The following is an 18,637-nucleotide window of genomic DNA, read 5'->3' on the forward strand; positions in this document are numbered from 1 at the left end:
CACATTGTGTTGAAGGCCAGTGGGCAACCAGAGTGCTGATGGCACTGACTACATCAGTAATGGGAAGACGTGAAAATTCTGCCTACGATCACACACACAAAAAGCACTGCTAGTGAGAGATGTTCTCTCAAGCCCTGCTGTTGCCACTGTGGTTTCAGCCTATGGTAGCTTTAATAAGTGTCTGAATGAGGTTAAGATTCTTCTAAGTAGCCCCAAATCTGTTGTGCCTTAGAACTGTGACCAAAGCAGCGTTGATAACACACCCATTCTTTAGCCATTGCTGAGCAGAGCTTGCACAGCACCAAGATGTTCTTTGTTCCTCCCTTCACCTCTGCAGTGAGTAGGCTGGGGTGGGTGAGAGGCTGGGAGAGGACACAGCTGTGACAGCTGACCACATGACGTACCAGCATATGCAGCTACCTTATTGAGAGGTGACTCTACCACTCCGCTTTGCTCTGGTGAGACCTTCCCTGGAGTACCTTGTTTAGCTCAACACAAGAAGGACATGGACCTGATGGAGAGGAAGGCTACAAAAATGAGGGCTGCAGCACCTCTGCTATGAAGACAGGCTGAAAGAGTTGGGGCTAGATAGGTAGATCTATTTTTAAGCTTTACGTCCACATCTGAAGGTGAGTAGAGGAGACAATTTAACTTCAGGAGTAGTTCACAGCACAATCATCACAACATCAAGAACTTGTGGGATGTAACTAAATTCCACTACATACACAGCTAAACCCCATGGTGCCACATGCTGCAGGACCTGCTGACTTGTCCCTGCCCCAGCTAGAAACAGTAACAGGCAGAAGCTGCAGTGCTGGCACAAGCACAGCTTACTGCTGGTTCTATGATGTAGCTACACCTGGACTGCTTTTGGGACACCTGTGGCTTAGCAGAGGAACCAGACAATCCCTGCTCTAGACTTTGTCTCTGTAGTGAGAAGCAATCACAAACCAGAATGTTTCTGGTTGCTTAGACCAAAAGGGAATAGTAAATAGCTAACTTGGTCTGTGACCAAATCCAGACTAGTCAAATTTTGTGCAGTGTATGAACGTGCCCTCTTCATAGACACATAAATTAAAATCACAAAACCATAGCACATGGAAGTCAAATCAGGCTGAAGAGAGAACATACAGAAAGGTGCTGACATCTGCAAAAGTTTTCAGACCTTTCCTAAATGCCTACAATGCTACAAGCATGAAAAGAAGAGTGAGCTAGAGAAAAATAACACACAATGAATAAAAAAAACAATCTAGCAGATGGCAAACCCAGCAGGGAAGTGAAAAAACATATAGATCTTATACACAGACCCAACACATGCAAGGGGAGAGGAAAAAATAATAGGCAAGAATATAAATATATATTAAATAAATCTATATAAAAGTTAAAGAAAGAAAGCAACAAGATACTAGTATAAAATAAAGGCAGAATCAGATGGATAACTTCATATTTTTCTAAGCTGGTTATGAAAGACAAATTCTGAATAATAAAAGCAGTAAAGCCATAACAATAAAGTGGCAGAAGTTATTCAATAAATATTTCTGATTTGCACAGAGGTGAAAGTCTGATCATGGGTTTATGATAATGGTGAATCAACTTCCCATCACAGGAGCCCCTGGAGAGGGGATGTTAAGCAGCAGATACAGGGCTACGAGTGTTGCAGGTTAGTTGCTAGGAATTAACTTGTCTCACAAGGCTCTAGAGCATCAGAGCTGCTACTGCTGCACCTGAAGCAGTTCTAGGTCCCTGGGGAAGGACCAGAGGTAGGAGGAAGGTTCATGTTGGGCCACTGTTTAAGAAGGGCAGTTGGCTGTTTCCAGTATTTTGCATAGGATAGAATAATCAACATAAGACTCAGTAAGATCTTTAAACAGGAAAGCTCTCTAATTAAAGTCTCTGCACCTGGCTTTAAGGAAACCAGAGCCAGTCAGCCTAATCTGATGCCATTTCTTGCAAAAATTACAAGTCCACTTGAGGAAGGCAGTACTGCTGACAGCATTATAAGCCTAAGTAATTTGACTTGCTCTGTAGCACATCTTTATGAAGAAACTGAATGCTTTGAATCTCTTAGGGAGTGTCTTCACCTGTGCATGTAGGGCAGGACTTCACAGGTGGGGAACTCTCTATAGGGCCAGGCAAAAACTCCAAACTTCCTTTATCATGTCCTGGTAGGGCATAAATCCTGCCAAACTGGTTTAACCCTTGCTCTCCTCCTGTTCAGGATCTGGGAGTAGATGAGTAAAGAGTGGAGGGTTTGGGCCCAGCAAAGCCTTGAGGGCCAGGGGCTCAGCACCATGTGTCTTGTGCTGCCCCTCAACATGCCTGTGTGGTCACACGAGGCATGAAGCTTTGATTTCATTGCCCAGAACAATGATGCTGGTGTCTATTGGCCAGTTTAATTTTCAAAATGATGTATTTAATGGGGGGTGATTTAGAAACCACCTTTCTGCCTTTCTGCACTGACCCTCCACCAGGAGCAGCACCCCCATTTATGGCTTGTTAACTGGGAATCACGGTGGCTGCGTGTTTGCAGCTTGCACTAGCTCAGCAGCAGCTACTTACTTCCTCTCTCCTTCCCCCTGTCTGGAATATTTTGTGTTTTACCCCAGGATCATTATTGTGAGCTTTGGAAGCATCTTTGTATAGGAAAATAACTCAGGGACCAAAGCATTGTGAGAACACCTGCTGGAGTTAATGCTAAGACTCCCTAAGCATAGCTAGAATTTTCCTGTTTTCACCTTCCTATTTTCCCAGTCCTGATTGATTAAACTGTTTAATTCCACATTTATAAATACTCTTTGTGCAACTACTTCCTGTTGGCCAAAAATCCAAAGAATCTCAGGGAATTTTCCTGGTTTTTTAAATATTAATTTAAAAATTAATATAAAAAGTAATATTCATAATTCATAACCAATTATAAATTTCCACCACATATCCTGACATCACTTCTGAGCCCACAATTATATTACATGTATTAAAAAGCTGATAAATGAAGGAGGCCAAAATACAACTGTAACTGCTTAGCTAACAGATGGTTTCCTGTTGGGTTCCCACAGATATTGGTGATCATCCCTTTGCTATTTAATAGCTTTATCAGTAAACTGGATTAATGTTATTGTGGCTAGACATGAGACTAGTGACAGCAAAATCTAAACAATGAAAGGACAAGCCTGACACAGAGCAACTGTGCCCTGCAGAAAGGTGGGGGAAACCAGTTTAGGAGTCACAATAAAGAATACAGGCTGTACTTACAGGATGAGAGGGAGAGAGAGGACTCTATCCTCCAAAGTAGAGACTGAATATGAGACCAGGGATCCTGGGAGACAGTCAGCTCGACATGAATTCCCCACACAAGGCTGTGGCCAAAAGGGCTAACGTGAGCCTCAGCTGTACAAACAAATGAAAATCAAAAGATGAGTAGGTAGGTTAAAGTGACGCTGCACTTGGCTCTCCTTCCTCTGCTCTGTGAATAATGTGTCAGGTTCTGCTGCTCCATTCTTCAAATAAAGTGTTGGGAAAATTGGAAAAGGGTTCAGAAGACAGAAATTAAAGAGCTGAGAACACTGGCCAGCAGAAAGCTTTGTTATAAACAGAGAGCTTAAAGGGAATTTTGTTATTCACAGCACAGGAGTATTCACATGGGGAATGAATTTGCTAACAGCAGGCTTGAATCTAGCAAGGGTGGAAAACACACCAGAATCAGAAACTAATCCAATCCAGGCTATGAACAAGTGATTTTGGTTTGCTTTTTCAGAAGTGATCTGTTATGGTTAACCTGTTATGGTTGTGTCCATCTCTGCAAAGCTGTGGAAACCACCACACTTGATTTAAGGACACACACCCATGCATCTTAGACCATTAGGCATGAAGCAGGAGCTCCTGGCTGCACACAAAACCTCAGCGTGTGAGTTCCTCACACTGAGATGCGGAGGAACCAACTGGTTTAAGAGAGCTCTGCCACTCAGCACATGTGACTCCTTGCAACTCACTTCATCTGCTGCCTGCTCCTGGGACCATGTCCCAGGCATCTAGCTGGGATCCCTTCCCAGGATCTCCCAGCCACAGATGGTGTTCTTAGAGAATTAGGCTGAGGGAAGGAGTCCTCCACACCTCTCCCAGCTTCACCCTTTAAGATGGATTGATGGACTAGCCACCTTCTTCAGGGAAACAAGCTAGAAACTTCAAGTGGCATGTGTGGTATATGAACCACAAGCACCTCCCAGCTCAGGCAGGATATCTGTGTGTATTCTCCTTCCTCTTCATCCTGCTGAGTGGACTGAGTGCTGCCAAGTAAGCCTTTAGCTCTGTGTCCCAAGGATGGGGTCTGACAGGTGGGCTCCTAAGGATCATGCACTCAGCAGAGATCCATGGCTACTGAAATCACTCTGTCCCACAGCCTGCCAATATTTAAGTTTGCTGGTTCTAAGGACACAGTGAAAGGTGTTGTCCATTCTGAATGTCTTAACCTGGCCTTTTGCCAGAAAGTATTCATCTGCAGGAGAGGAGAAGGCTGGGGAGAATTTGATTTTTGCCAGTTGCTGGCATCAGCTCATTTTAAGCTTCTGGAATGAACCCACTTATGATTGAATGCTGAGGTGTAAATTCTGCAAATGGGATAGATTCAATAATCTTGCTTATTTGAGCTCAGCATGGGTTCGCATAGGCCACTCTCGAGATTCAGAAGGCATTATTTCATGTAAACATTAGATTATATTTAATTGTGCTTCTACAGATATTTTTCTACTCAATAGGTGCGGGGGGGGGGGGGGGGGGGGGGGGGGGGGAGGAAATCAACACACACACACAAATGCCCAGAGCAAACTACTCAACCAACCAACACCCCTACAAAGTGGGTTTTAGTCACTTCTAGTAGATGATGCCTGCTAAAACAGCATAGGTAGCACAGCATAATCTCACTACTATGTAACCACAACAGAAATATCTCATCTAAAGTCAACTGTTGTAGCACAAAGCTACAGCTCTCAGGAGCCAAAACTATGATTGCCAACTCCTTAGTCACTAAAAGAGCATAAGTTTTAGGAAAGCTGATCAACAGTGAGATTTCAGAGCTACTAACAAAAGATGAATCAGAGCCTGCTAAGATACTGTTTGTATTGTACATTTTTGTATCTTAACGTTTTTTGTTCTCCTGGATGCATTTGCCACCCTCTGACACAAGCCCAGCTGCAGCATTAGGATGTTCTGTTAAGCCCATGTGCAACTCTGGCTTTAAGTCTGGAAGAGGCTTGCTTATGTCAAAAGATGAACCACCACACAGGCTAGGCTCCACACATATATTTTTACAAAGAAGAAACTGTGGCAATCTGCCTAAATGCAAACGATGGAAACCACACAGAAGCAAACAGTTTTAATATATGGTTTTAAGAAGGAAAAAAAACCAACAACTTAATCTTAAGAAAGAACTCAGATGTGAGGCTTGTCCTTTGATTCCAGACACACAGAGAAGGAATTAAACGTGAGACTAATCCCATCTGGGTCTGTAAGTCACCCAGCCCAGACATAGAAATGGTATGGAACCTAATGCAATGAACCCCAGAAGTGTCACTTTCACAAATCTCAAGAGGCATCATTGACCTGAGGCTGGCTGCAGTTTCTGCCCCAATTCCAGTTTAATGTATTCCTGTCTGACCCCCAAGCGACAGCGCTGCTGGAGAACGCACTAAGAAACAAATGCAGGCAATTGCTTTGACATAATTCTTTTGGACGCAGGCAGATCGAATGTGCTGATGTCAACAGAGAGCAGAGGAGAGTTTTACCCAACCTCCTTTCTCCACTGAGGACAACAATGAGAGAAAACAAAGCATAACCCAAAGCCCAGCCAAACGCACACCTACTGCTCAGCAGCAGAACTTCCACATGCTCTCTAAGAAACCAAAAGCCAAGACAACTGCTTCTAAAGTACCATTTGGGTGTTCACACAGCAATTTATTTATAGCTTCAGTTTACATGACTTCTATAGATAATTGATTCTATGCACACAACATGCAGCACAAAACATCTGTTCTATAAACTAAAACCACAGACACAGCATAATTCAGTCTCTCACGGCCAGAGTGCATACAGAAGAGTTCCTAGCAAAGTTCCTCACCTTAAAGCTCTTCTTCCCTTTCTCCCATTCATGTAAAATTCAGGGGGCTGCAGGCACCTGCTGTCAATGATTGCCAGGATGAAACTTTCCTGCCTTGGCTCTCACTGAAAGCCCCAAATCCAAGCAACCTCAAGGCTGTGTGGTTTGATGTCAGGGAACACTAAGGCAACTACAATTTTTCTGCACAGGAAGAGCAGGAATAGAAGTTGGGAATATTTTTTTTTCTGTGGAAAAGATTAATTATGGTAGGAAACCAGATCCACAATAACTACCTTGAGGATAAAAGATCAAGCTAGAGATTTTCTTCTTTATCTGACTGCTGTTGCTCCAGAAATAACTTCTGGGCCTAGAGAATGAATCTTATGAGGAGTGACTGAGGGAGCTGGGGCTGTTTAGTCTGAGGAAGAGGAGGCTGAGGGGAGACCTCATTGCTGTCTACAACTACCTGAAAAGACATTGTGGAGAGGATGCTGCTGGTCTCTTCTCACAGGTAATTGGAGACAGAGCAAGGTAGAATGGCCTCAAGATGAAACTGAGTAGGTTTAGATTGGACATTAGGGAAAAGTTTTTCATGGAGAGAGTGGCCAGGGACTGGAATGAGCTGCCCAAGGAGGTTGTGGAGTCACTCACCCCAGATGTGTTTAAGGGTTGTTTGGATGTGGTGTTTAGGGCTATGATTTAAGGTGAACCTTATAGAGTAGGGCTCTAGGCTGGACTTGGTGATCCTGAGGGGCTTTATCAACCTGCATGTTTCTGTGATTCTGTATAAAAGGTAAAGAGAAAAACCCCACCCATTAGTGGCATGGCTTTTCAGAACTCAAGGGAAAACGCCAGGGTTGAATGTGATTTGTGCCTCAACTTTATACAATGAAAAGAGAACAAAGAAACAGATGCAAGCTCATCCCCTCCCTCTGTCTTCTGCTGCCTTTCATAAGAAAGGTTTCTACCTCTGCTACTCACAATTTTCCTCTCCCCCCATTCCTCCAGCAAAAAGAAAAACAAAAGGATGAGCTCCTCAAGGCTTTCCCTGTACGTGTGTTAGAGTGCTTCTAAGAGGAGAAGACATGAATTCTTACTTTCTGTATCTGCAGCTACTCCTGTGGGTCACTCTACCACCCAAATAAACCCCAACCAGACAAAACCTAAGAGAGTCTGCATCTGCTGACTGACCACAATGGACAGACAGATAAGGATCACCATTTTGAAGGTCCATAAGAAGTACATCCCTGAGAGCAGACTGATCACGTATTACAGCCACTGAAACTACTTGAACTTGAACATCAAACCACACAAATTAAAAACAGACTTTTCCTCTTCTTCATCTACCAGCCTTTTGTGACCTGTTCCCAGAATGCAGCCACATAAAGGCTGGTCAATAGCTTGGCTGATCATCCCAGGCTGTTCAACCTTTTCAGCTACCTTGGGAACTTGCATTAATGTGGCAATGTTGGGGAAATAAGGGTTCTAAGACCACCAATCATCAGGAATGATCCAACACTTCAGCCCCTGGACTGTGTGGTGTCTTGCTCCTTGAACAAACATGCAAAAAGAAAACACTGGAATTGCTGCTCTACAGAGTCAGAAGGCAAAGGCTCATCAAGATCACAACTGACTGTCCTAAAGAACTCCCTGAATTACTCATGCTACCAAGGTTATTTTTTAAAGCATTTTTGAGAATGTAAACGTTTTTCTAATAGTAGGAACTGAAATTAAGCTTTATTATCTACCTTGACTCCTGTAAGATCTTTGACATGGTCCCATACAACATCCTTGTCTAGTGCAAGATGTGCCTGTCCAGGGCAAGTGTATTGGACTAGATGATCTTTAAAAGTCCCTCCAATGCAGACTGCTCTCAGACTGAAGATTCTGTTATTGGAGTCTCACCTCTGTGGCTGCTATCAGAATAAGGAGGCAGTGCAGCTAGCGTAGCTGGAACTTAATGGTGCTGAAACAACTTGTGGATTACTCATGTTACTGTAGACAAAGAGAAACAAAGCACCTGCAAGCTAGGATTAAGGCACATGAAAAAGAAAGGACAAGGCACTAGATGGTTTTGTCTAAATGCAGAGATGACACAAAACAAAGAGCAAGGGCCAAATGCACCCACATCTTTACACTGCCAGTTGTATGAAGAGTGCAAGTGGATTATTCCTCCCGCACTGCAGAGCTGCAGGTTGTTATGACAATCACAGAAGTTATGTAGTTCACGCTCAGTATCTTCTCAGAGCACGAGTCGCTCGGTCATCTGCAGGCTTCAAACACTTCCCTCCAAACATGCTCATCTCACTCCAGTTTTCAGTGACAACAGGTTAGCAGTTCTTTGGCTGCTACAACATTTTTTTGCAACAGGAAATGTGTACTCCACACGCAAGAAGACTACACTTACAAGAAATAATGCAGGAAAGTGATCTAATTTCTATTCTGCTTCCTTCCTTCTACAGTGTGCTGCACTGAGGTGTTTGTTCCAATACACAGATACTAGTTCAAGGCCAAGATTTTACTTACCCTGCTCCTGCAAAACACAGCTAAGCTGCAATTCAGACACCTCAAGCTGTTGTACTGTGTTCACATGCATGTAGGTGAAATTTCTCTTTCCAAGTGATTGAGCCTGCCTTCCCCACGGCTGGATATCTGCATGTCAATGCCAGACTTTTAAAACTCCTGTGAATTAAGAGCACTTCCCCAAGATGCAGACAGTGTATCGAGCAGGAAGCACCAATTCTGTAGGGTCTTTGTTGTGGCCCTGGACCTCAGACTATAAGAGAAAGGCCATTGTGCTGCACTTAGGGAAAGGACACAAGGACTTCACGAAGTGCTGCACCCATCCATGGACTTCACCCTGCTACCTCTGCTCAAGAAAGACATGGGGCTGATTGCTACGCTTCACTTCCCTGCTTCTGTAAAACCAGACTTCAATTGAGGAAGTCTGAGGCATCCTTTGAAGGGGAAACTTTCAAGCACACTGTTATCCTATTTATTACTATGAATGACCATACATGTATGTAATAAATTATAAGTGGCCACATGTAACTGCCTCTGTCTGGTAGCTAAAAGCTGGCAAGGGACTCTGCATCACTACAGGGCCAAATCTGCATCAGGAAGGTTGCTGAATTTGGGGAGTTTTGAGCAGCTGGGGATTTGCAAGCTGAGCGGGCAGTGCTGGCTGCTCACTGCTGAGGTTCTTGGGAAGGGATAACCAGATAGGCCAGGAAAGGCCAGAACTCTGGAGCTTGTTTGCATAGCTGTGGAAAGAACACCCACAGCTCAGTTGTTCTATGCCTTCCATACTGTTCACAGATACATAGAATATTCTGGGTCAGAAAGGACCTTTAAAGCTCATCTAGCCCAACGCTTCTAGCACCAAAACTCAATAAACCAGTAAAACTCTCCCCACTCTACCCTGTATTTGTGGTGAGATGACAGGACTAACTCTCTTTCATGTTTATGTGTTAGAGGAGCGGAGGAGTTAAAAATACAAAGCTGCGTTCGTTTTGTTTCTGATGTCAGTAGTGTACTCTTCTGGCAAGGCAATATTGACTCTGAAACGCAGAAGGCTTCCCTAAGGCTGGGCAGGAGCTTCTGCTTTTCATTTGCATTTGGGCATTTAACCATCTTCAGTGAAGATTTTCTTGAGCGTGAAAGATGAAGCTACATGTTTGCTTTTGCATATTATCTGTTCATTTTTTTTCCAGAGCAGTTTTTTCAGATGCCAGAAGCACAAAATGTAAGCAAAAGAAAACAGTCCCCAACTTCATCAACATCCCAGCACTGTATTTTGTGTGCTGCTCCTTTTGTTTTCTTGCAAGTTCAGCACGGCTTTAAATGGCAGCACCCTGGAGTCCCCCTGCCCCCAACAAGTGATACATATTAGTACATCTGTTTTCTCTGTAAAGTCTTTTTGCATTCTTTGCAGGGCACAGGAAGGATGTGGGCTCCTTTTCACATTCAAATGAGGCAAATTAGCCTTTGCCTGGTTCCTACGGTATAATGCTTATTTTACATTTAAGCGTGAGAACAGAGGAGGAAATCAAACCCAACAAGTTAGGTGGGTTACATGTTTCATTTGGGTGAAGCCCCTCTCAGCCTTCTTTTGCACGCAGCTTTCTCCAGTGTGTGATTTCAGGACGAGGTTCAAGAGTTGAGTCATGTAAAACAATCAAAGGAATCAAACAAAGGAATTGCAGCCACAGATAAATAAATAAAACATGAGAAAAGGCTGAAAATGCCAACCTGAATCAGCAGGGCTCAGGCAATCCTGGGAGATTCCTGGAGTGCGCTGATGGTGCCAATGGGAAATTCTGTGCTGGACCTTATACTCGGAAACAAGGCTCAGGAGGTGTGCAGGTCAGGGGCAGTATAGGTTGTAGTGACCATGAGACAGTGGATTTCCTTTTTTCCCAAGTCACAACCCTGACAAAGAGCAGACTTTGGTCTCTTCAGATGTCTCCTTGAAAGACTCCTGTGGTATACAGCCCTGGAGAAAATATGGGTCCAAGGCAGCTGATTGGTTTTCATGCATCACCTCCTGTAAGCTCCAGAACAGTCCACCTCAACATGCAGGGAGTCAAGCAGAGGCTGCAAGAGGTCCACATGGATGTTGAACAAGGAGCATCTCACTAATCTCAAATATGAAATGGAAATGCACAAGAGATGGAAGCATGGTCAGATAGGTCTCAAAAAGCCAAAACCCATCTGGAGTTGAATCCAGAGAGGACTGCCAAAAGCAGCAAGGGCAGCTGCTTTCCACAGGTGTATCAGCAGTAAAAGGTCCTGCTGCTGAATGGGACACCAATGATTTACCCCACAAGCTGATACTTGGACCAATATTATTTAACCTCTTCATTAATGATCTACACAATGGCAGAGAATGAATCCTCAGAGGGTTTGACAAGAGTGGTTGATATCCCAGATGGCTGCCCTGCCATTCACATGTACCTCGATGGGCTGTTGAAAGGAGCCTCTGCTCCTTGTTTGACAAAGGGAATGCAAAGTCATCTGTCTGGGTGGGGAACAGCCCGATGCTGAGGAATGGCCAGCTAGAAATCAGCTCTGCAGGAGAACAGCTGGGTGTTCCTGTGGACATCAAGTCGGACATGAGCCAGCAATGCTCCCTTATGGCAAAGGTGGCCATCAGCATCTTGGCCTGCACTAGAAACAGCACTTCCAGCAGGTTGAGGAAGGTGATGCTTCCCCTTTACTCAGCGCTGTTAAGGCACATCTGGAGTGCTGGATTCATTTTAGGGACTCTTGAAAATTTGAGGCTCTCCAGTACAGATGAGACATGGCCATATTCAAGTGCAAATCCAGCAAGGGGCCACAAAGAGAGTCTGGAACATCCCTCCTGTGAGTGAAGGCTGAGAGAGCTGAGACTAGCCTGAAGAAATGAAAGTTCAGGAGGATCTTATTAATATACATAAATATCTCAAGGGAGTCAATAAAGGAGATGAGTGAAGACCTCTCAGTGGTGCCCCATGACAGGCAATGGGTGCAAATTATATTACAGCAAATGCTGTTTAAACATAACAAAAAGCCCTTTTTTACTGTGAGGGTGTTGGACACTGGCACAGGTTGCCCAGAGAGGCTACAGAGTCTCCATTGCTGGAGGTACCACAAACCCCAGCTGGACAGGACTCTGAGACACCAACTTCAAGTTGACTCTGCTTTGAGCAGAGGGTTGAAGTAGATGATCTCCAGAGGCCCTTTGTAATCCCGGCAATTGGTGACTCTGCCAGGTCACATGCAGACCTGCTGCCTGTTATTCAGATCCTCCTCTGGCTGCTTTTGGAAGCGAGAGACAAAGGCAGCAGTTCAGGTACGTAAGGAAAGCACAGTGGGAAATGGCAAATTCCTGCTTTTTTCAGACTCTCTGCTCAAATCCAAATAGTAAAGCCAAGAGACAGGGCAGAAGAAAACCTGAACAACTGCTTGGTAAACTGTGGTTTACCACAGGCAGTTAGCACTAGGTGGAAATTCAACAGCCAGTTGTTATGCTGCAGCAAGGTCTGGTACACTTGGCGCACGCTACGTGTGCAGTATAGGGCTGCGTGAACAGGCAGCTGCTATGGAGTAGCTGGGTGCTGTCAGTGTGCACTGATGGCAGCCTCCCAGGACAAACAAGCCCTTAGTACTGCTGACAGTCATGTGCTAGGTTTGACAGGTTTTGCTGAGACACCTGGAGGAAGCTTTGGCATACCTCCTAATGCATGCAAGTGCTTTATCCAGCTTGGTTGTGTCTCATCCATGGTTCTGAGAAGCACCAATCTTGCAGCAACCAACGGGCTGTGTCCTTGATCTGGAGACCTGTAAGACCCATGTCTGAAGTTTCTGTTCTGCTTATAAACTATGCCCTGAAATAAGTTGTTGCTTTTTCTTGTTTTTCCCCCTGGTCTGACCTGAGTCACTGTACAATGACCTCTTTTCTCAGTCTACGTGAATATATCCCAGCCATGGCCTCCCACTCATTCTCACGGGAGCCCTGAAGCCTGCTCTGGCCTCAACAGGAGGTCACAACAGAGCAGCAATAATTCCTGCTTCCTCAGAGCTGACACAGGTTTTCCAGACACCTGGCTACCCAGAGCGCACAACACCTACTGTTCTAACCCTCCTCTCCCCTCCGAAGCCAAAGGCATCCAAACTGATTAGTCTTGCAGTGTACAACAGGAATGGTGACACCATTATGTGTGTTGGCCTCATCTCTCTTTCTTCCAGCTCTCTCCTTAAAACAGCAGCACAAAGCTTCAGCTCAGAGACCTAGAATAAAGGCAATCCAGTCTGAATTTAGCTTCAGACTTTCCCCAAAGCCTGAGCTTGCTCAGTGTCAGGCTCTGGCTGTGCTCAAGCAGCAGGAGCAACAAGGCTGCTTGATCAGACACTGATGCCTTTAACACTGGTTTACTCAAAGAGTATTGTGCCAAAGGGGTACATGGAGGGGTTTGAATAATTCAGACAATTCCTGCCAAAAAAAGCAGAAAGCAAATGAAAATATATTTTAGGCATTGTAGTATGAATAGCCAGTTTCTCACTACTGAGACAGCCACAGCCCTTTTAATCTATAATTTCCACTGTAGCCTGTTAAAATAATGAGATTTATTATTCCTGTCACATGTCCTTTCTGAAGATGCTGGGAGGGTGTGGGAGAAGGAAGAGAGAAAATTACTTATCAGTCACCACTTGCCAAGAGTAGATTAAGCACTCCAGAGTTATACATTCATGTATAAGTGACTCAAGGGAGTTTAATTTATTCTTTTTCCCCTAGCTTATACTTTTCTCCTCCTGTCCTGTATTCCTTTGTTTCCTGTTGCTTTTGGTCACAACCTGCCTGCAATGGATGAGTAGTGAGTGGGTAAATTCTGGATTTTTCTCCTTTCATCATGAGATTTGGTTTGCACTCCCTTTCCCAGACCTCAGAGCATGCCTGACTCCTGGGAGCAGAACAGAGACCAAGAATAGAGTTAATCTTTAGCAATGTGATAAAAATCACTCTCACACAGACAACTAGAGAAGGATTTCAAAAGAGGTGTTGAGCCAAGCACCTGATAGCAAAACCTGAAATTGATGCCAGCCCACACCTTCCTGCTCACAGACACAGCCTGCTCATTTTCTACCCACCCAGCACTCCCTCTTCTTTACTAATTCTACCTGGGGCTACCATCTAAGTCAGCACTGAGCACAGCCTCACACCAGAATGTGCTGTGCTTTCAGAGGCCATCACAAAAACACAAGCACTGCCACGTTACAAGTGGGGCCACTTCATCTCTCTCTTCCCCCGCCCCCCCTCAACCATGGATATAGTTAATAAATGCACATTTAGCAATCAGATTGGAGACATGGGATAGGAGAACAGGACACATGGAGATTTGATGGCTTTGGTGCAATCAATCTAAGACACCGAGGAGTGTGCAGGTGAGCTGAACAGCTGGGGAGGGAGGGGAGAAGAGGGCAGCAGGAGATGCAGAAAGGACTAGCAGCTTGCACTCTTAATGCTGGAGTGCCAGCTGGCAGCTACATGTTGCTGGTTGCGTGTGGGCTGTGAATATAGCAGAGGAGATGAGCCTTTAGGGGAGGAGCTGTCTGATAAATCATTAATGAATGAAAATATGAAGTAATCTGTCTGCCTAGAAGGCAGAATTGTCTAATGATGAGGATGATGGACTAGGAAGGCAGAGATGATGATCCTGTCTCACCCACAAGACCACTGGCACACCAGCTCCTTTTGTCCTGCCTAAGGACATAGACTCGTGTCCTCTCTCAAAATGGACACAGAAACCCCAGGATCTAGGTAAAAACCATCAAAATTTAGAGCAGCCTTTGTGAACACTGCACCCTCAGCTTTTCTTTTGTTGCAGGCAGCACACAAAGAGCCACTCTCCCTCCTCACAGACAGCTTTCACTAAACCAGAGCTTTTTTCCAAAGCCATAACAAAACCTAGCACGACCTTTTGCCAGCGCCAGTGGCATTTCACTCCAAATCGATTAACTCCATGCACAGCTCCACTTACCCAGGGGTATTCCTTTTTAGCAATCAGACTGCTGGTTAGGAATGTGAGGGTATGTCTGTGTGTGGACAGTGACAGGCTGTTTTCTCTGTGCTCTCTGAAATCAAGGGCATAAAGCTGCAGACACGATGCTGAAAGGTGGGTTGGTGTCTGCGGGGATAGTAGCAGGGGCACCAGACACAGTAGTCAGGAAGCACTGAGGCTGTCAGGTGAAGGGGCAGGTTGTTAGCTTGGTTTCTTTTGCACAAAGACCTACCAGGATGTGCCATGCAGCACAAGATCAATACAGACTGTCGGGTTTGTGCAGTTTTCAGGCTTGTTTGGAAAGCTCCTCACAAGGGTGATTCCCAGTTTGTGTGAAATCTTTCACTGTTCTCCCTTTCCTCTGTCTTAAAACACCCTGAATGTCCAGGAATTCAAATGGTTTTGAAACAAACAGCTAAGAAAGACATGGCACAAAACAATGTGACTCCATCTAATGTTAGTGCATTTGTGGGATTAGAGACACAAGGGCTTTATCAATCTGTGTCCTTAAATTCATCCTTTTCCAGAGCAAATGATGAGTAGATTGCAGCAGAAACCATAAATAGAAGACACATATGGCCATGACAGAGCCTATGTGTATAGAAAATTAACCAAGTACCTGAGCAGATCTGTGGAATTTAACTGCAAACCTATTTGCAACACTCAAGTCCAGTTTAATTATCCTGCCAAAGGCCCTTGAGCCACAACAAAGTTATTGCCATTTACCAAGGGACCCGTTCAGGCAATTTTACGAGGAAATTGCCTATGCCTATTTAATTGCTAAGAAGTAACTAAAATTACCTTAAACCTGAAAACACCAACAAAGAAGAAGAAAGAACCTCAAAAAAGATTCAAGAAGCTGCAAAATGCTGTTCCTGTAAACCACAGAAGTGATGGTTTGAGGATGAGCTCCATGCAGAGGGTACCAGGGTCACAGTCAAACAGTGTTTTCCACCCAGGATAAACATAATGCAGGCGAGATGGTTTACAACACACCAAAGTACAATTTCTCACACATGTGAGCCTTCCACTGGCTGCTGAATGCATCTACATAATAAATGGGCTTTGCAAATTACCCCCTGATGATGTCATACAGATTTAAATAATCTGCAGCCTCAGCCTCTGTTGTTTGCAAGCCATATCTGACACCTTAACAGCCTTTGCAAAAAGACTTAACTGGGCCCTACTGAAGAATCCTATTTTTTAAGCTTTTGGGTTTTTAATCACAAGATGAGCAACAACTATAAAATTTAATGAATGGATTGGGATGGCTTAGATACTTCCAGAGCCTTGCAGGAAAGCAGTACACAGAGTCAGAGGGAATTACTTCTGTGAATTACAGAGTTTAATTGGAGACTGCTAGAGTTAAGCTTGTTAAGACCCCAAATGCCCAGCATTGCCTGTCAAATAGCCACGGAAAAACCTTTGGTCAGTCACTTATTAGTTGATGTCTTGCCAAACCAACCAAGAACAGGCTTCTACCAGCACTGTAAGGCACAGCTACTTCGATGCTTAGTATTGACTGCCATAATTTCAACCTGTGCACCCACCTGCTATTTTGCTCATCTGTTCTGGGTTTAAAGGAACAGAACAGAGAAAAACCAAACCGAACAAATGAGCTCTCTTTGCACTCCCCCACACCACTGACACATCTGACTGGGACAGATGACCTGGATTCAAACTGGTTAAATACAAGCAAGGGCAAGCGGCGAGCAGACAAAGCAAGCTCCAAGGGGATTTCTCTCAGACTTTGCAGTTTTCCAGTGCTTCAGCAAACCCTGACTTACAGACCATATTACATTTGCTGTTGTTCTTGTCCAAGATCATTAGAGAACTGTCTGTCAAACCAGACTTCTACCAGAGCATATTATCAACCCAAAGAAACTACAGAACTAACTGCCAGCTGTGCCTGGGGTGTCTTCCTTTGCCACCACAGAACTGAAAAGATTTCTATACATACACATATATGTATGTGTACACACATATATCTCTATATATGTATGCATGTAGGTATATAGTCAGGTATGCATGTAGGTATATAGTCAGGTATGCATGTAGGTATATATGCTTATTGTTTTAAATAGGAAAGTTTTTGTCTGGGTTACAAGTAGTAGCATCTCCAACCTACAAGAGCCTAGAGCTACACCTTAAAACTCCTGGAATTTATCCCAGATATAAAGAAAAAAAAAAAAAAAGATAGCAAGACATTGACTATATTCATAGACAGCTTCAGAAAGAGGAGGAATATTCAGGAGAAAAAAAATACTATGAGAATTGCTGGATACAGTGGAAGAGAAGCAGCAGTGATAATTTGCAACAAAAATTCTCTGCAAAGCAGCACTGTTACAGCTCCTGCTGAAGCAGTGTGGTGGCCTGTAACGGGTCTGGTGGTTCACTGTATGGAGGAAGAGTTTTCTTAGAGCAGAGGCGGTTGAAAGTCACAGCTCTGGAATTCTGTGTTTCTTTAATCAGAAATACAGCCAGGGAAATATTTAATAAGTAGAATCAAAACTTCTGATGTTAAGCAAAAGAAATATTTAATACAGCAGATAAAAGTCCCCCCGAAATATATGTGACTTCCAGTGGTGTCTCAAATATATGCCTCAAAGGAAAAAGATCATTTTGTTTTGATTTCTGGAAACTTAAAGGTGCTGTTAAAGGTGTCTTGCAACACCAGAGTAACGAGTCTGCCTTTCCCACAAAATGTAAAACTCAAGTTGACATACATTCACCCCAAATCACACATGCATAAATTCATGGGTAAGAGTAGACAGGTCTAATCATTAAGATTGGAAAGCTTTATCAACCGAACACCACCATGCCCACCAAACCATGTCCCCAGGTGCCATGCCTCTGCAAGTCTGAGGTCTTAAACTGAATGGGGAAAGCAAAGTAACAAAATCAACCCTAATGTTAGCTCTTCATAAAGAGCATGAGACTGTGCTGGGCCTGCAGTTCGAGTGCTCTGGTGTCTCTGCCCAGAAGCAGAGCTGCTTTCTCAGCGCTCTGGCCAGCACCCACCTTCTGAAATGTCCGCAAGGTGGACTGCTTTTTGTGTACTGTGGTCCTCTTGCACACTGCTGCAAGGGGCAGTTAGGTGCTACATCTTTTATTGAGCATAAGTCACATGAAAGTGCTCAGAGCAAGACAGGAACCACAGCTGCATGCCAGATTCACTGTCATTGGTAAGGCAGTGGCATATTCCACATGCATGAGCAGAGAAGTTTCTGCAAACAACTGTTTCTGGAGAACATCTACAGCACACACAGAGGGTGACATGTGGAGGCACATGCCACACTAACACAGAGATGATGAGTACTTTAGTATCAACATGCAAGAATTGCAGCTAATGTCTTCAGCATGCTCTTACTTTCTCAGGGTGGGCAAAAGGCTGCTGTGAGCAACCCCTCAAATTAACACAAGCTTTCTTGCTGCTTTGTCAGCTTTGAACAGTGCTCTCTCATCTGAAATATTTGGCTTATAAATGGTCTGATCCAGAAAGGAAAATGAAGATATACACTGTCATGTACAACTGTTTATGCTAATCTCCCAACATGATCTAGTGACATACAGGAAAAGCTGGTGGTTAGACTCAAACTAAGCCTCTCTGTGTAATTACAGACAGAGGGCAAAACCCAAAAGCAAAACATTTAAAGCAGCAAATAGAACAATCTTGAGCTCCTGCAAAGGCATTTAACAGATACCAAAATGGTCATAAAGGATATCTTAAAAATAGGACTGTGGATATTGCATAGTTTTCCCAGCCAAAAACTATACCATTTCACTCAAAGACAAATTTGCTGCTCTATGTTTTGACACGTTTGGCACAATCACCATGGCAGAAAACAATGAAGTCTACAGTATCCATCAGCTGTCAGTCCCTATGTTTTCTGTATGGCTACTTGGAGACACATTGCTCTATCTATAGAGAAGAAATTCATGTAATGGATCTTGCATTAGCTTCTGTCTTAGAAGAATTAGAGGTATGTAGTGACTTAAATATTTCTCATCA

The 18,637-nt window shown here is 44.0% G+C and overlaps 1 protein-coding gene across 5 annotated transcripts in view; it reads right to left on the bottom strand.

Annotated features, from left to right (window-relative positions):
• The window catches only part of FYN (FYN proto-oncogene, Src family tyrosine kinase), a 131,965-nt gene that overhangs the window by 44,472 nt on the left and 68,856 nt on the right, over positions 1–18,637 (bottom strand). For 3 of the 5 annotated variants that reach the window (XM_064170400.1, XM_064170403.1, XM_064170399.1), the window contains one exon: positions 3,250–3,384. The exons of 1 other annotated variant lie outside the window; for it this stretch is intronic. The gene's annotated coding sequence lies outside the window, so the exon portion shown is untranslated. Of the gene's footprint in view, positions 1–3,249; positions 3,385–10,336; positions 10,496–18,637 lie in introns of those variants that run through there. One more of the 5 variants, XM_064170402.1, reaches the window with a different exon arrangement.

Source organism: Pogoniulus pusillus, chromosome 33 (genome assembly GCF_015220805.1).
Source record: "Pogoniulus pusillus isolate bPogPus1 chromosome 33, bPogPus1.pri, whole genome shotgun sequence".
Lineage (NCBI taxonomy): Eukaryota > Metazoa > Chordata > Aves > Piciformes > Lybiidae > Pogoniulus > Pogoniulus pusillus.